This window comes from Carassius gibelio, chromosome B19 (genome assembly GCF_023724105.1).
Source record: "Carassius gibelio isolate Cgi1373 ecotype wild population from Czech Republic chromosome B19, carGib1.2-hapl.c, whole genome shotgun sequence".
Lineage (NCBI taxonomy): Eukaryota > Metazoa > Chordata > Actinopteri > Cypriniformes > Cyprinidae > Carassius > Carassius gibelio.
In genome coordinates, this window is record NC_068414.1 from 4,210,151 (window position 1) to 4,224,607 (window position 14,457).

The following is a 14,457-nucleotide window of genomic DNA, read 5'->3' on the forward strand; positions in this document are numbered from 1 at the left end:
GTCATCAAGGGTGACAACGCCTGCCCACATGTGTTTCGTCAGCACCCCCCCCCCCCCCACTCCAAAACGGAGGAGTAAAACTCAAAAAAGTCCCCTCGGCCCACCAATAACCAAAAGCCCAATCAAGGCAATCTCTTTCTCATGCCTCTATCTGAAAAGTTGGATAAAATCTTATATGAAAAAAAAAGTATTTTAAAGAAATCCCTTATTCCGAGGTCACCGTAGCCACCAGATCCAGTCTGTAACCGCTTCAGTCACCCGGATCCAGTCCGTATCCAGAGAAGATGGTGGATCAACACCTAGAAAGGACCTCTATGGCCCAGAAACACAGCGGAGACCGTGACAACTAGATGAGCCGCAGATACAAATCCCCTGTAAAGACCACCTGGACAAGACCACAGGAAACAGATGATTCTTCTGCACAGTCTGACATTCCTGCAGCCTGGAGCTGATCTACTGGTTTCGTCTGACAAGGGGAGAACTGTCTCCCCGACTGAGCCTGGTTTCTCACCGGGTTTTTTCTCCATCTTTTCACCGATCGAGTTTTGGTTTCTTGCCTCTGTCGCCTCTGGCAGGCGGAGCTTGGGACACTTCATGTACAGAGATATCGTTGACTTGATTGCAAATTATTGCACAGATACTATTTAAAACTGAACTTAGCTGAATGATGTCATCAAAGAGTTCAATAACGAAATGCCTTTAACTGTCATTTTGCTTTTTGACGCACTGTGTTCCTAATTAATGTTGTTCAGTTGCATTGACGCAATACTTTTTGTTTAAAGCGCAATTTAAAAAAAAAAAAAAAAAAAAAAGAGTCCAAACAATGACCCCTGCTACGGGTAGTGTTCCAAGTGTTATGCGACTTCAGCTAATGATGGGTCCATCAGAAATTTTACGGTGCTAGGGCTGGGTCTGCGTCAGAAGAAGCCATGCATTGTTTAGTTATGTCAGTGCAGTGCCGTCGGTTGGGGGAGAAACGGCAGCATGCACGGCTCCTCGTTAGTATAGTGGACAGTATCTCCGCCTGTCACGCGGAAGACCGGGGTTCGATTCCCCGACGGGGAGAGCTGGTTCTTTTCGTCTTCCGAACGATCCATCCAAAATTTTTGGTTGGAGTCGCAGGTCACAGAAGGAGTTCTGCTTCGACGTCAGCCCGAGCCAAAGGACATGCGTTGGCCGGGAATCGAACCCGGGTCAACTGCTTGGAAGGCAGCTATGCTCACCACTATACCACCAACGCAGGTGGAAGTCAGCAGCTTTATTGACGCACTGTGTTCCTAATTAATGTTGTTCAGTTGCATTGACACAATACTTTTTGTTTAAAGCGCAATTTAAAAAAAAAAAAAAAAAAAAAGAGTCCAAACAATGACCCCTGCTACGGGTAGTGTTGCAAGTGTTATGCGACTTCAGCTAATGATGGGTCCATCCGATATTATTCCATCCAAAAGTTTTGGGTGGAGGCACAGGTCACAGAGGGAGTTCTGCTTCGACGTCAGCCCGAGCCAAAGGACATGCGTTGGCCGGGAATCGAACCCGGGTCAACTGCTTGGAAGGCAGCTATGCTCACCACTATACCACCAACGCAGCAGGCATTCAGCAACTTGCGCCGTCAGTAAGAAGACTCGAAGTGCACGAGTCGCCGATAGGGCTAGAGGAGCAGATGAGATCTTTGTTCAGACCCGTCACTAAAGAGAGCCTTCAAGAATTTGCATCCCGTCACGTACAAGAAAACGCTGCCTTCCCATCCGGCTAAATAAACACGAAGTGGTCAAACGCAGAGAGTGCCCATTCAGACGATGACCAGTGGCAAGCCCTCTCGCAGCATGCTGGCGGACGGTCAAACTGATTCTGCTCTTGACATTTCGATGTAGCTCTGCAGTGAGCAGAGCACCCAAAAATACAGGTCACTCGCAAAAGTTCCCCTCCACGGAAATCTTTAGTAAAAGGCGAAAGATTTATGCGACAATGAAGAGAAACTCGAGCTGTGTCTCCAAACGCTCGGGCCTGTGCGCTGCCTCTGTTAAACTACTACGCTTGCCAAGGGTCATCAAGGGTGACAACGCCTGCCCACATGTGTTTCGTCAGCACCCCCCCCCCCCCCACTCCAAAACGGAGGAGTAAAACTCAAAAAAGTCCCCTCGGCCCACCAATAACCAAAAGCCCAATCAAGGCAATCTCTTTCTCATGCCTCTATCTGAAAAGTTGGATAAAATCTTATATGAAAAAAAAAGTCTTTTAAAGAAATCCCTTATTCCGAGGTCACCGTAGCCACCAGATCCAGTCTGTAACCGCTTCAGTCACCCGGATCCAGTCCGTATCCAGAGAAGATGGTGGATCAACACCTAGAAAGGACCTCTATGGCCCAGAAACACAGCGGAGACCGTGACAACTAGATGAGCCGCAGATACAAATCCCCTGTAAAGACCACCTGGACAAGACCACAGGAAACAGATGATTCTTCTGCACAGTCTGACATTCCTGCAGCCTGGAGCTGATCTACTGGTTTCGTCTGACAAGGGGAGAACTGTCTCCCCGACTGAGCCTGGTTTCTCACCGGGTTTTTTCTCCATCTTTTCACCGATCGAGTTTTGGTTTCTTGCCTCTGTCGCCTCTGGCAGGCGGAGCTTGGGACACTTCATGTACAGAGATATCGTTGACTTGATTGCAAATTATTGCACAGATACTATTTAAAACTGAACTTAGCTGAATGATGTCATCAAAGAGTTCAATAACGAAATGCCTTTAACTGTCATTTTGCTTTTTGACGCACTGTGTTCCTAATTAATGTTGTTCAGTTGCATTGACGCAATACTTTTTGTTTAAAGCGCAATTTAAAAAAAAAAAAAAAAAAAAAAGAGTCCAAACAATGACCCCTGCTACGGGTAGTGTTCCAAGTGTTATGCGACTTCAGCTAATGATGGGTCCATCAGAAATTTTACGGTGCTAGGGCTGGGTCTGCGTCAGAAGAAGCCATGCATTGTTTAGTTATGTCAGTGCAGTGCCGTCGGTTGGGGGAGAAACGGCAGCATGCACGGCTCCTCGTTAGTATAGTGGACAGTATCTCCGCCTGTCACGCGGAAGACCGGGGTTCGATTCCCCGACGGGGAGAGCTGGTTCTTTTCGTCTTCCGAACGATCCATCCAAAATTTTTGGTTGGAGTCGCAGGTCACAGAAGGAGTTCTGCTTCGACGTCAGCCCGAGCCAAAGGACATGCGTTGGCCGGGAATCGAACCCGGGTCAACTGCTTGGAAGGCAGCTATGCTCACCACTATACCACCAACGCAGGTGGAAGTCAGCAGCTTTATTGACGCACTGTGTTCCTAATTAATGTTGTTCAGTTGCATTGACACAATACTTTTTGTTTAAAGCGCAATTTAAAAAAAAAAAAAAAAAAAAAGAGTCCAAACAATGACCCCTGCTACGGGTAGTGTTGCAAGTGTTATGCGACTTCAGCTAATGATGGGTCCATCCGATATTATTCCATCCAAAAGTTTTGGGTGGAGGCACAGGTCACAGAGGGAGTTCTGCTTCGACGTCAGCCCGAGCCAAAGGACATGCGTTGGCCGGGAATCGAACCCGGGTCAACTGCTTGGAATGCAGCTATGCTCACCACTATACCACCAACGCAGCAGGCATTCAGCAACTTGCGCCGTCAGTAAGAAGACTCGAAGTGCACGAGTCGCCGATAGGGCTAGAGGAGCAGATGAGATCTTTGTTCAGACCCGTCACTAAAGAGAGCCTTCAAGAATTTGCATCCCGTCACGTACAAGAAAACGCTGCCTTCCCATCCGGCTAAATAAACACGAAGTGGTCAAACGCAGAGAGTGCCCATTCAGACGATGACCAGTGGCAAGCCCTCTCGCAGCATGCTGGCGGACGGTCAAACTGATTCTGCTCTTGACATTTCGATGTAGCTCTGCAGTGAGCAGAGCACCCAAAAATACAGGTCACTCGCAAAAGTTCCCCTCCACGGAAATCTTTAGTAAAAGGCGAAAGATTTATGCGACAATGAAGAGAAACTCGAGCTGTGTCTCCAAACGCTCGGGCCTGTGCGCTGCCTCTGTTAAACTACTACGCTTGCCAAGGGTCATCAAGGGTGACAACGCCTGCCCACATGTGTTTCGTCAGCACCCCCCCCCCCCCCACTCCAAAACGGAGGAGTAAAACTCAAAAAAGTCCCCTCGGCCCACCAATAACCAAAAGCCCAATCAAGGCAATCTCTTTCTCATGCCTCTATCTGAAAAGTTGGATAAAATCTTATATGAAAAAAAAAGTCTTTTAAAGAAATCCCTTATTCCGAGGTCACCGTAGCCACCAGATCCAGTCTGTAACCGCTTCAGTCACCCGGATCCAGTCCGTATCCAGAGAAGATGGTGGATCAACACCTAGAAAGGACCTCTATGGCCCAGAAACACAGCGGAGACCGTGACAACTAGATGAGCCGCAGATACAAATCCCCTGTAAAGACCACCTGGACAAGACCACAGGAAACAGATGATTCTTCTGCACAGTCTGACATTCCTGCAGCCTGGAGCTGATCTACTGGTTTCGTCTGACAAGGGGAGAACTGTCTCCCCGACTGAGCCTGGTTTCTCACCGGGTTTTTTCTCCATCTTTTCACCGATCGAGTTTTGGTTTCTTGCCTCTGTCGCCTCTGGCAGGCGGAGCTTGGGACACTTCATGTACAGAGATATCGTTGACTTGATTGCAAATTATTGCACAGATACTATTTAAAACTGAACTTAGCTGAATGATGTCATCAAAGAGTTCAATAACGAAATGCCTTTAACTGTCATTTTGCTTTTTGACGCACTGTGTTCCTAATTAATGTTGTTCAGTTGCATTGACGCAATACTTTTTGTTTAAAGCGCAATTTAAAAAAAAAAAAAAAAAAAAAAGAGTCCAAACAATGACCCCTGCTACGGGTAGTGTTCCAAGTGTTATGCGACTTCAGCTAATGATGGGTCCATCAGAAATTTTACGGTGCTAGGGCTGGGTCTGCGTCAGAAGAAGCCATGCATTGTTTAGTTATGTCAGTGCAGTGCCGTCGGTTGGGGGAGAAACGGCAGCATGCACGGCTCCTCGTTAGTATAGTGGACAGTATCTCCGCCTGTCACGCGGAAGACCGGGGTTCGATTCCCCGACGGGGAGAGCTGGTTCTTTTCGTCTTCCGAACGATCCATCCAAAATTTTTGGTTGGAGTCGCAGGTCACAGAAGGAGTTCTGCTTCGACGTCAGCCCGAGCCAAAGGACATGCGTTGGCCGGGAATCGAACCCGGGTCAACTGCTTGGAAGGCAGCTATGCTCACCACTATACCACCAACGCAGGTGGAAGTCAGCAGCTTTATTGACGCACTGTGTTCCTAATTAATGTTGTTCAGTTGCATTGACACAATACTTTTTGTTTAAAGCGCAATTTAAAAAAAAAAAAAAAAAAAAAGAGTCCAAACAATGACCCCTGCTACGGGTAGTGTTGCAAGTGTTATGCGACTTCAGCTAATGATGGGTCCATCCGATATTATTCCATCCAAAAGTTTTGGGTGGAGGCACAGGTCACAGAGGGAGTTCTGCTTCGACGTCAGCCCGAGCCAAAGGACATGCGTTGGCCGGGAATCGAACCCGGGTCAACTGCTTGGAATGCAGCTATGCTCACCACTATACCACCAACGCAGCAGGCATTCAGCAACTTGCGCCGTCAGTAAGAAGACTCGAAGTGCACGAGTCGCCGATAGGGCTAGAGGAGCAGATGAGATCTTTGTTCAGACCCGTCACTAAAGAGAGCCTTCAAGAATTTGCATCCCGTCACGTACAAGAAAACGCTGCCTTCCCATCCGGCTAAATAAACACGAAGTGGTCAAACGCAGAGAGTGCCCATTCAGACGATGACCAGTGGCAAGCCCTCTCGCAGCATGCTGGCGGACGGTCAAACTGATTCTGCTCTTGACATTTCGATGTAGCTCTGCAGTGAGCAGAGCACCCAAAAATACAGGTCACTCGCAAAAGTTCCCCTCCACGGAAATCTTTAGTAAAAGGCGAAAGATTTATGCGACAATGAAGAGAAACTCGAGCTGTGTCTCCAAACGCTCGGGCCTGTGCGCTGCCTCTGTTAAACTACTACGCTCGCCAAGGGTCATCAAGGGTGACAACGCCTGCCCACATGTGTTTCGTCAGCACCCCCCCCCCCCCCACTCCAAAACGGAGGAGTAAAACTCAAAAAAGTCCCCTCGGCCCACCAATAACCAAAAGCCCAATCAAGGCAATCTCTTTCTCATGCCTCTATCTGAAAAGTTGGATAAAATCTTATATGAAAAAAAAAGTATTTTAAAGAAATCCCTTATTCCGAGGTCACCGTAGCCACCAGATCCAGTCTGTAACCGCTTCAGTCACCCGGATCCAGTCCGTATCCAGAGAAGATGGTGGATCAACACCTAGAAAGGACCTCTATGGCCCAGAAACACAGCGGAGACCGTGACAACTAGATGAGCCGCAGATACAAATCCCCTGTAAAGACCACCTGGACAAGACCACAGGAAACAGATGATTCTTCTGCACAGTCTGACATTCCTGCAGCCTGGAGCTGATCTACTGGTTTCGTCTGACAAGGGGAGAACTGTCTCCCCGACTGAGCCTGGTTTCTCACCGGGTTTTTTCTCCATCTTTTCACCGATCAAGTTTTGGTTTCTTGCCTCTGTCGCCTCTGGCAGGCGGAGCTTGGGACACTTCATGTACAGAGATATCGTTGACTTGATTGCAAATTATTGCACAGATACTATTTAAAACTGAACTTAGCTGAATGATGTCATCAAAGAGTTCAATAACGAAATGCCTTTAACTGTCATTTTGCTTTTTGACGCACTGTGTTCCTAATTAATGTTGTTCAGTTGCATTGACGCAATACTTTTTGTTTAAAGCGCAATTTAAAAAAAAAAAAAAAAAAAAAAAGAGTCCAAACAATGACCCCTGCTACGGGTAGTGTTCCAAGTGTTATGCGACTTCAGCTAATGATGGGTCCATCAGAAATTTTACGGTGCTAGGGCTGGGTCTGCGTCAGAAGAAGCCATGCATTGTTTAGTTATGTCAGTGCAGTGCCGTCGGTTGGGGGAGAAACGGCAGCATGCACGGCTCCTCGTTAGTATAGTGGACAGTATCTCCGCCTGTCACGCGGAAGACCGGGGTTCGATTCCCCGACGGGGAGAGCTGGTTCTTTTCGTCTTCCGAACGATCCATCCAAAATTTTTGGTTGGAGTCGCAGGTCACAGAAGGAGTTCTGCTTCGACGTCAGCCCGAGCCAAAGGACATGCGTTGGCCGGGAATCGAACCCGGGTCAACTGCTTGGAAGGCAGCTATGCTCACCACTATACCACCAACGCAGGTGGAAGTCAGCAGCTTTATTGACGCACTGTGTTCCTAATTAATGTTGTTCAGTTGCATTGACACAATACTTTTTGTTTAAAGCGCAATTTAAAAAAAAAAAAAAAAAAAAAGAGTCCAAACAATGACCCCTGCTACGGGTAGTGTTGCAAGTGTTATGCGACTTCAGCTAATGATGGGTCCATCCGATATTATTCCATCCAAAAGTTTTGGGTGGAGGCACAGGTCACAGAGGGAGTTCTGCTTCGACGTCAGCCCGAGCCAAAGGACATGCGTTGGCCGGGAATCGAACCCGGGTCAACTGCTTGGAAGGCAGCTATGCTCACCACTATACCACCAACGCAGCAGGCATTCAGCAACTTGCGCCGTCAGTAAGAAGACTCGAAGTGCACGAGTCGCCGATAGGGCTAGAGGAGCAGATGAGATCTTTGTTCAGACCCGTCACTAAAGAGAGCCTTCAAGAATTTGCATCCCGTCACGTACAAGAAAACGCTGCCTTCCCATCCGGCTAAATAAACACGAAGTGGTCAAACGCAGAGAGTGCCCATTCAGACGATGACCAGTGGCAAGCCCTCTCGCAGCATGCTGGCGGACGGTCAAACTGATTCTGCTCTTGACATTTCGATGTAGCTCTGCAGTGAGCAGAGCACCCAAAAATACAGGTCACTCGCAAAAGTTCCCCTCCACGGAAATCTTTAGTAAAAGGCGAAAGATTTATGCGACAATGAAGAGAAACTCGAGCTGTGTCTCCAAACGCTCGGGCCTGTGCGCTGCCTCTGTTAAACTACTACGCTCGCCAAGGGTCATCAAGGGTGACAACGCCTGCCCACATGTGTTTCGTCAGCACCCCCCCCCCCCCACTCCAAAACGGAGGAGTAAAACTCAAAAAAGTCCCCTCGGCCCACCAATAACCAAAAGCCCAATCAAGGCAATCTCTTTCTCATGCCTCTATCTGAAAAGTTGGATAAAATCTTATATGAAAAAAAAAGTATTTTAAAGAAATCCCTTATTCCGAGGTCACCGTAGCCACCAGATCCAGTCTGTAACCGCTTCAGTCACCCGGATCCAGTCCGTATCCAGAGAAGATGGTGGATCAACACCTAGAAAGGACCTCTATGGCCCAGAAACACAGCGGAGACCGTGACAACTAGATGAGCCGCAGATACAAATCCCCTGTAAAGACCACCTGGACAAGACCACAGGAAACAGATGATTCTTCTGCACAGTCTGACATTCCTGCAGCCTGGAGCTGATCTACTGGTTTCGTCTGACAAGGGGAGAACTGTCTCCCCGACTGAGCCTGGTTTCTCACCGGGTTTTTTCTCCATCTTTTCACCGATCAAGTTTTGGTTTCTTGCCTCTGTCGCCTCTGGCAGGCGGAGCTTGGGACACTTCATGTACAGAGATATCGTTGACTTGATTGCAAATTATTGCACAGATACTATTTAAAACTGAACTTAGCTGAATGATGTCATCAAAGAGTTCAATAACGAAATGCCTTTAACTGTCATTTTGCTTTTTGACGCACTGTGTTCCTAATTAATGTTGTTCAGTTGCATTGACGCAATACTTTTTGTTTAAAGCGCAATTTAAAAAAAAAAAAAAAAAAAAAAAGAGTCCAAACAATGACCCCTGCTACGGGTAGTGTTCCAAGTGTTATGCGACTTCAGCTAATGATGGGTCCATCAGAAATTTTACGGTGCTAGGGCTGGGTCTGCGTCAGAAGAAGCCATGCATTGTTTAGTTATGTCAGTGCAGTGCCGTCGGTTGGGGGAGAAACGGCAGCATGCACGGCTCCTCGTTAGTATAGTGGACAGTATCTCCGCCTGTCACGCGGAAGACCGGGGTTCGATTCCCCGACGGGGAGAGCTGGTTCTTTTCGTCTTCCGAACGATCCATCCAAAATTTTTGGTTGGAGTCGCAGGTCACAGAAGGAGTTCTGCTTCGACGTCAGCCCGAGCCAAAGGACATGCGTTGGCCGGGAATCGAACCCGGGTCAACTGCTTGGAAGGCAGCTATGCTCACCACTACACCACCAACGCAGGTGGAAGTCAGCAGCTTTATTGACGCACTGTGTTCCTAATTAATGTTGTTCAGTTGCATTGACACAATACTTTTTGTTTAAAGCGCAATTTAAAAAAAAAAAAAAAAAAAAAGAGTCCAAACAATGACCCCTGCTACGGGTAGTGTTGCAAGTGTTATGCGACTTCAGCTAATGATGGGTCCATCCGATATTATTCCATCCAAAAGTTTTGGGTGGAGGCACAGGTCACAGAGGGAGTTCTGCTTCGACGTCAGCCCGAGCCAAAGGACATGCGTTGGCCGGGAATCGAACCCGGGTCAACTGCTTGGAAGGCAGCTATGCTCACCACTATACCACCAACGCAGCAGGCATTCAGCAACTTGCGCCGTCAGTAAGAAGACTCGAAGTGCACGAGTCGCCGATAGGGCTAGAGGAGCAGATGAGATCTTTGTTCAGACCCGTCACTAAAGAGAGCCTTCAAGAATTTGCATCCCGTCACGTACAAGAAAACGCTGCCTTCCCATCCGGCTAAATAAACACGAAGTGGTCAAACGCAGAGAGTGCCCATTCAGACGATGACCAGTGGCAAGCCCTCTCGCAGCATGCTGGCGGACGGTCAAACTGATTCTGCTCTTGACATTTCGATGTAGCTCTGCAGTGAGCAGAGCACCCAAAAATACAGGTCACTCGCAAAAGTTCCCCTCCACGGAAATCTTTAGTAAAAGGCGAAAGATTTATGCGACAATGAAGAGAAACTCGAGCTGTGTCTCCAAACGCTCGGGCCTGTGCGCTGCCTCTGTTAAACTACTACGCTTGCCAAGGGTCATCAAGGGTGACAACGCCTGCCCACATGTGTTTCGTCAGCACCCCCCCCCCCCCCACTCCAAAACGGAGGAGTAAAACTCAAAAAAGTCCCCTCGGCCCACCAATAACCAAAAGCCCAATCAAGGCAATCTCTTTCTCATGCCTCTATCTGAAAAGTTGGATAAAATCTTATATGAAAAAAAAAGTCTTTTAAAGAAATCCCTTATTCCGAGGTCACCGTAGCCACCAGATCCAGTCTGTAACCGCTTCAGTCACCCGGATCCAGTCCGTATCCAGAGAAGATGGTGGATCAACACCTAGAAAGGACCTCTATGGCCCAGAAACACAGCGGAGACCGTGACAACTAGATGAGCCGCAGATACAAATCCCCTGTAAAGACCACCTGGACAAGACCACAGGAAACAGATGATTCTTCTGCACAGTCTGACATTCCTGCAGCCTGGAGCTGATCTACTGGTTTCGTCTGACAAGGGGAGAACTGTCTCCCCGACTGAGCCTGGTTTCTCACCGGGTTTTTTCTCCATCTTTTCACCGATCGAGTTTTGGTTTCTTGCCTCTGTCGCCTCTGGCAGGCGGAGCTTGGGACACTTCATGTACAGAGATATCGTTGACTTGATTGCAAATTATTGCACAGATACTATTTAAAACTGAACTTAGCTGAATGATGTCATCAAAGAGTTCAATAACGAAATGCCTTTAACTGTCATTTTGCTTTTTGACGCACTGTGTTCCTAATTAATGTTGTTCAGTTGCATTGACGCAATACTTTTTGTTTAAAGCGCAATTTAAAAAAAAAAAAAAAAAAAAAAGAGTCCAAACAATGACCCCTGCTACGGGTAGTGTTCCAAGTGTTATGCGACTTCAGCTAATGATGGGTCCATCAGAAATTTTACGGTGCTAGGGCTGGGTCTGCGTCAGAAGAAGCCATGCATTGTTTAGTTATGTCAGTGCAGTGCCGTCGGTTGGGGGAGAAACGGCAGCATGCACGGCTCCTCGTTAGTATAGTGGACAGTATCTCCGCCTGTCACGCGGAAGACCGGGGTTCGATTCCCCGACGGGGAGAGCTGGTTCTTTTCGTCTTCCGAACGATCCATCCAAAATTTTTGGTTGGAGTCGCAGGTCACAGAAGGAGTTCTGCTTCGACGTCAGCCCGAGCCAAAGGACATGCGTTGGCCGGGAATCGAACCCGGGTCAACTGCTTGGAAGGCAGCTATGCTCACCACTATACCACCAACGCAGGTGGAAGTCAGCAGCTTTATTGACGCACTGTGTTCCTAATTAATGTTGTTCAGTTGCATTGACACAATACTTTTTGTTTAAAGCGCAATTTAAAAAAAAAAAAAAAAAAAAAGAGTCCAAACAATGACCCCTGCTACGGGTAGTGTTGCAAGTGTTATGCGACTTCAGCTAATGATGGGTCCATCCGATATTATTCCATCCAAAAGTTTTGGGTGGAGGCACAGGTCACAGAGGGAGTTCTGCTTCGACGTCAGCCCGAGCCAAAGGACATGCGTTGGCCGGGAATCGAACCCGGGTCAACTGCTTGGAATGCAGCTATGCTCACCACTATACCACCAACGCAGCAGGCATTCAGCAACTTGCGCCGTCAGTAAGAAGACTCGAAGTGCACGAGTCGCCGATAGGGCTAGAGGAGCAGATGAGATCTTTGTTCAGACCCGTCACTAAAGAGAGCCTTCAAGAATTTGCATCCCGTCACGTACAAGAAAACGCTGCCTTCCCATCCGGCTAAATAAACACGAAGTGGTCAAACGCAGAGAGTGCCCATTCAGACGATGACCAGTGGCAAGCCCTCTCGCAGCATGCTGGCGGACGGTCAAACTGATTCTGCTCTTGACATTTCGATGTAGCTCTGCAGTGAGCAGAGCACCCAAAAATACAGGTCACTCGCAAAAGTTCCCCTCCACGGAAATCTTTAGTAAAAGGCGAAAGATTTATGCGACAATGAAGAGAAACTCGAGCTGTGTCTCCAAACGCTCGGGCCTGTGCGCTGCCTCTGTTAAACTACTACGCTCGCCAAGGGTCATCAAGGGTGACAACGCCTGCCCACATGTGTTTCGTCAGCACCCCCCCCCCCCCACTCCAAAACGGAGGAGTAAAACTCAAAAAAGTCCCCTCGGCCCACCAATAACCAAAAGCCCAATCAAGGCAATCTCTTTCTCATGCCTCTATCTGAAAAGTTGGATAAAATCTTATATGAAAAAAAAAGTATTTTAAAGAAATCCCTTATTCCGAGGTCACCGTAGCCACCAGATCCAGTCTGTAACCGCTTCAGTCACCCGGATCCAGTCCGTATCCAGAGAAGATGGTGGATCAACACCTAGAAAGGACCTCTATGGCCCAGAAACACAGCGGAGACCGTGACAACTAGATGAGCCGCAGATACAAATCCCCTGTAAAGACCACCTGGACAAGACCACAGGAAACAGATGATTCTTCTGCACAGTCTGACATTCCTGCAGCCTGGAGCTGATCTACTGGTTTCGTCTGACAAGGGGAGAACTGTCTCCCCGACTGAGCCTGGTTTCTCACCGGGTTTTTTCTCCATCTTTTCACCGATCAAGTTTTGGTTTCTTGCCTCTGTCGCCTCTGGCAGGCGGAGCTTGGGACACTTCATGTACAGAGATATCGTTGACTTGATTGCAAATTATTGCACAGATACTATTTAAAACTGAACTTAGCTGAATGATGTCATCAAAGAGTTCAATAACGAAATGCCTTTAACTGTCATTTTGCTTTTTGACGCACTGTGTTCCTAATTAATGTTGTTCAGTTGCATTGACGCAATACTTTTTGTTTAAAGCGCAATTTAAAAAAAAAAAAAAAAAAAAAAAGAGTCCAAACAATGACCCCTGCTACGGGTAGTGTTCCAAGTGTTATGCGACTTCAGCTAATGATGGGTCCATCAGAAATTTTACGGTGCTAGGGCTGGGTCTGCGTCAGAAGAAGCCATGCATTGTTTAGTTATGTCAGTGCAGTGCCGTCGGTTGGGGGAGAAACGGCAGCATGCACGGCTCCTCGTTAGTATAGTGGACAGTATCTCCGCCTGTCACGCGGAAGACCGGGGTTCGATTCCCCGACGGGGAGAGCTGGTTCTTTTCGTCTTCCGAACGATCCATCCAAAATTTTTGGTTGGAGTCGCAGGTCACAGAAGGAGTTCTGCTTCGACGTCAGCCCGAGCCAAAGGACATGCGTTGGCCGGGAATCGAACCCGGGTCAACTGCTTGGAAGGCAGCTATGCTCACCACTATACCACCAACGCAGGTGGAAGTCAGCAGCTTTATTGACGCACTGTGTTCCTAATTAATGTTGTTCAGTTGCATTGACACAATACTTTTTGTTTAAAGCGCAATTTAAAAAAAAAAAAAAAAAAAAAGAGTCCAAACAATGACCCCTGCTACGGGTAGTGTTGCAAGTGTTATGCGACTTCAGCTAATGATGGGTCCATCCGATATTATTCCATCCAAAAGTTTTGGGTGGAGGCACAGGTCACAGAGGGAGTTCTGCTTCGACGTCAGCCCGAGCCAAAGGACATGCGTTGGCCGGGAATCGAACCCGGGTCAACTGCTTGGAAGGCAGCTATGCTCACCACTATACCACCAACGCAGCAGGCATTCAGCAACTTGCGCCGTCAGTAAGAAGACTCGAAGTGCACGAGTCGCCGATAGGGCTAGAGGAGCAGATGAGATCTTTGTTCAGACCCGTCACTAAAGAGAGCCTTCAAGAATTTGCATCCCGTCACGTACAAGAAAACGCTGCCTTCCCATCCGGCTAAATAAACACGAAGTGGTCAAACGCAGAGAGTGCCCATTCAGACGATGACCAGTGGCAAGCCCTCTCGCAGCATGCTGGCGGACGGTCAAACTGATTCTGCTCTTGACATTTCGATGTAGCTCTGCAGTGAGCAGAGCACCCAAAAATACAGGTCACTCGCAAAAGTTCCCCTCCACGGAAATCTTTAGTAAAAGGCGAAAGATTTATGCGACAATGAAGAGAAACTCGAGCTGTGTCTCCAAACGCTCGGGCCTGTGCGCTGCCTCTGTTAAACTACTACGCTCGCCAAGGGTCATCAAGGGTGACAACGCCTGCCCACATGTGTTTCGTCAGCACCCCCCCCCCCCCACTCCAAAACGGAGGAGTAAAACTCAAAAAAGTCCCCTCGGCCCACCAATAACCAAAAGCCCAATCAAGGCAATCTCTTTCTCATGCCTCTATCTGAA

The 14,457-nt window shown here is 48.0% G+C and overlaps 8 non-coding genes across 8 annotated transcripts; all 8 read right to left on the reverse strand.

The window, feature by feature from the left end:
• Nucleotides 1–1,869: 1,869 nt before the first annotated feature.
• LOC127980376 (U5 spliceosomal RNA) lies at nt 1,870–1,984 on the reverse strand. Its single transcript, XR_008159404.1, has one exon. It is a non-coding gene; the product is annotated as a U5 spliceosomal RNA (small nuclear RNA).
• A 1,928-nt stretch (nt 1,985–3,912) lies between these two features.
• Nucleotides 3,913–4,027, reverse strand: LOC127980377 (U5 spliceosomal RNA). Its single transcript, XR_008159405.1, has one exon. It is a non-coding gene; the product is annotated as a U5 spliceosomal RNA (small nuclear RNA).
• A 1,928-nt stretch (nt 4,028–5,955) lies between these two features.
• Nucleotides 5,956–6,070, reverse strand: LOC127980378 (U5 spliceosomal RNA). The gene has a single exon (XR_008159406.1). It is a non-coding gene; the product is annotated as a U5 spliceosomal RNA (small nuclear RNA).
• A 1,929-nt stretch (nt 6,071–7,999) lies between these two features.
• LOC127980379 (U5 spliceosomal RNA) lies at nt 8,000–8,114 on the reverse strand. The gene has a single exon (XR_008159407.1). It is a non-coding gene; the product is annotated as a U5 spliceosomal RNA (small nuclear RNA).
• Nucleotides 8,115–9,341: 1,227 nt separating this feature from the next.
• trnag-ucc (transfer RNA glycine (anticodon UCC)) lies at nt 9,342–9,413 on the reverse strand. Its single transcript has one exon. It is a non-coding gene; the product is annotated as a tRNA-Gly (tRNA).
• Nucleotides 9,414–10,042: 629 nt separating this feature from the next.
• Nucleotides 10,043–10,157, reverse strand: LOC127980380 (U5 spliceosomal RNA). Its single transcript, XR_008159408.1, has one exon. It is a non-coding gene; the product is annotated as a U5 spliceosomal RNA (small nuclear RNA).
• A 1,928-nt stretch (nt 10,158–12,085) lies between these two features.
• LOC127980381 (U5 spliceosomal RNA) lies at nt 12,086–12,200 on the reverse strand. Its single transcript, XR_008159409.1, has one exon. It is a non-coding gene; the product is annotated as a U5 spliceosomal RNA (small nuclear RNA).
• Nucleotides 12,201–14,128: 1,928 nt separating this feature from the next.
• Nucleotides 14,129–14,243, reverse strand: LOC127980383 (U5 spliceosomal RNA). Its single transcript, XR_008159410.1, has one exon. It is a non-coding gene; the product is annotated as a U5 spliceosomal RNA (small nuclear RNA).
• Between the last annotated feature and the right edge of the window lie 214 nt (nt 14,244–14,457).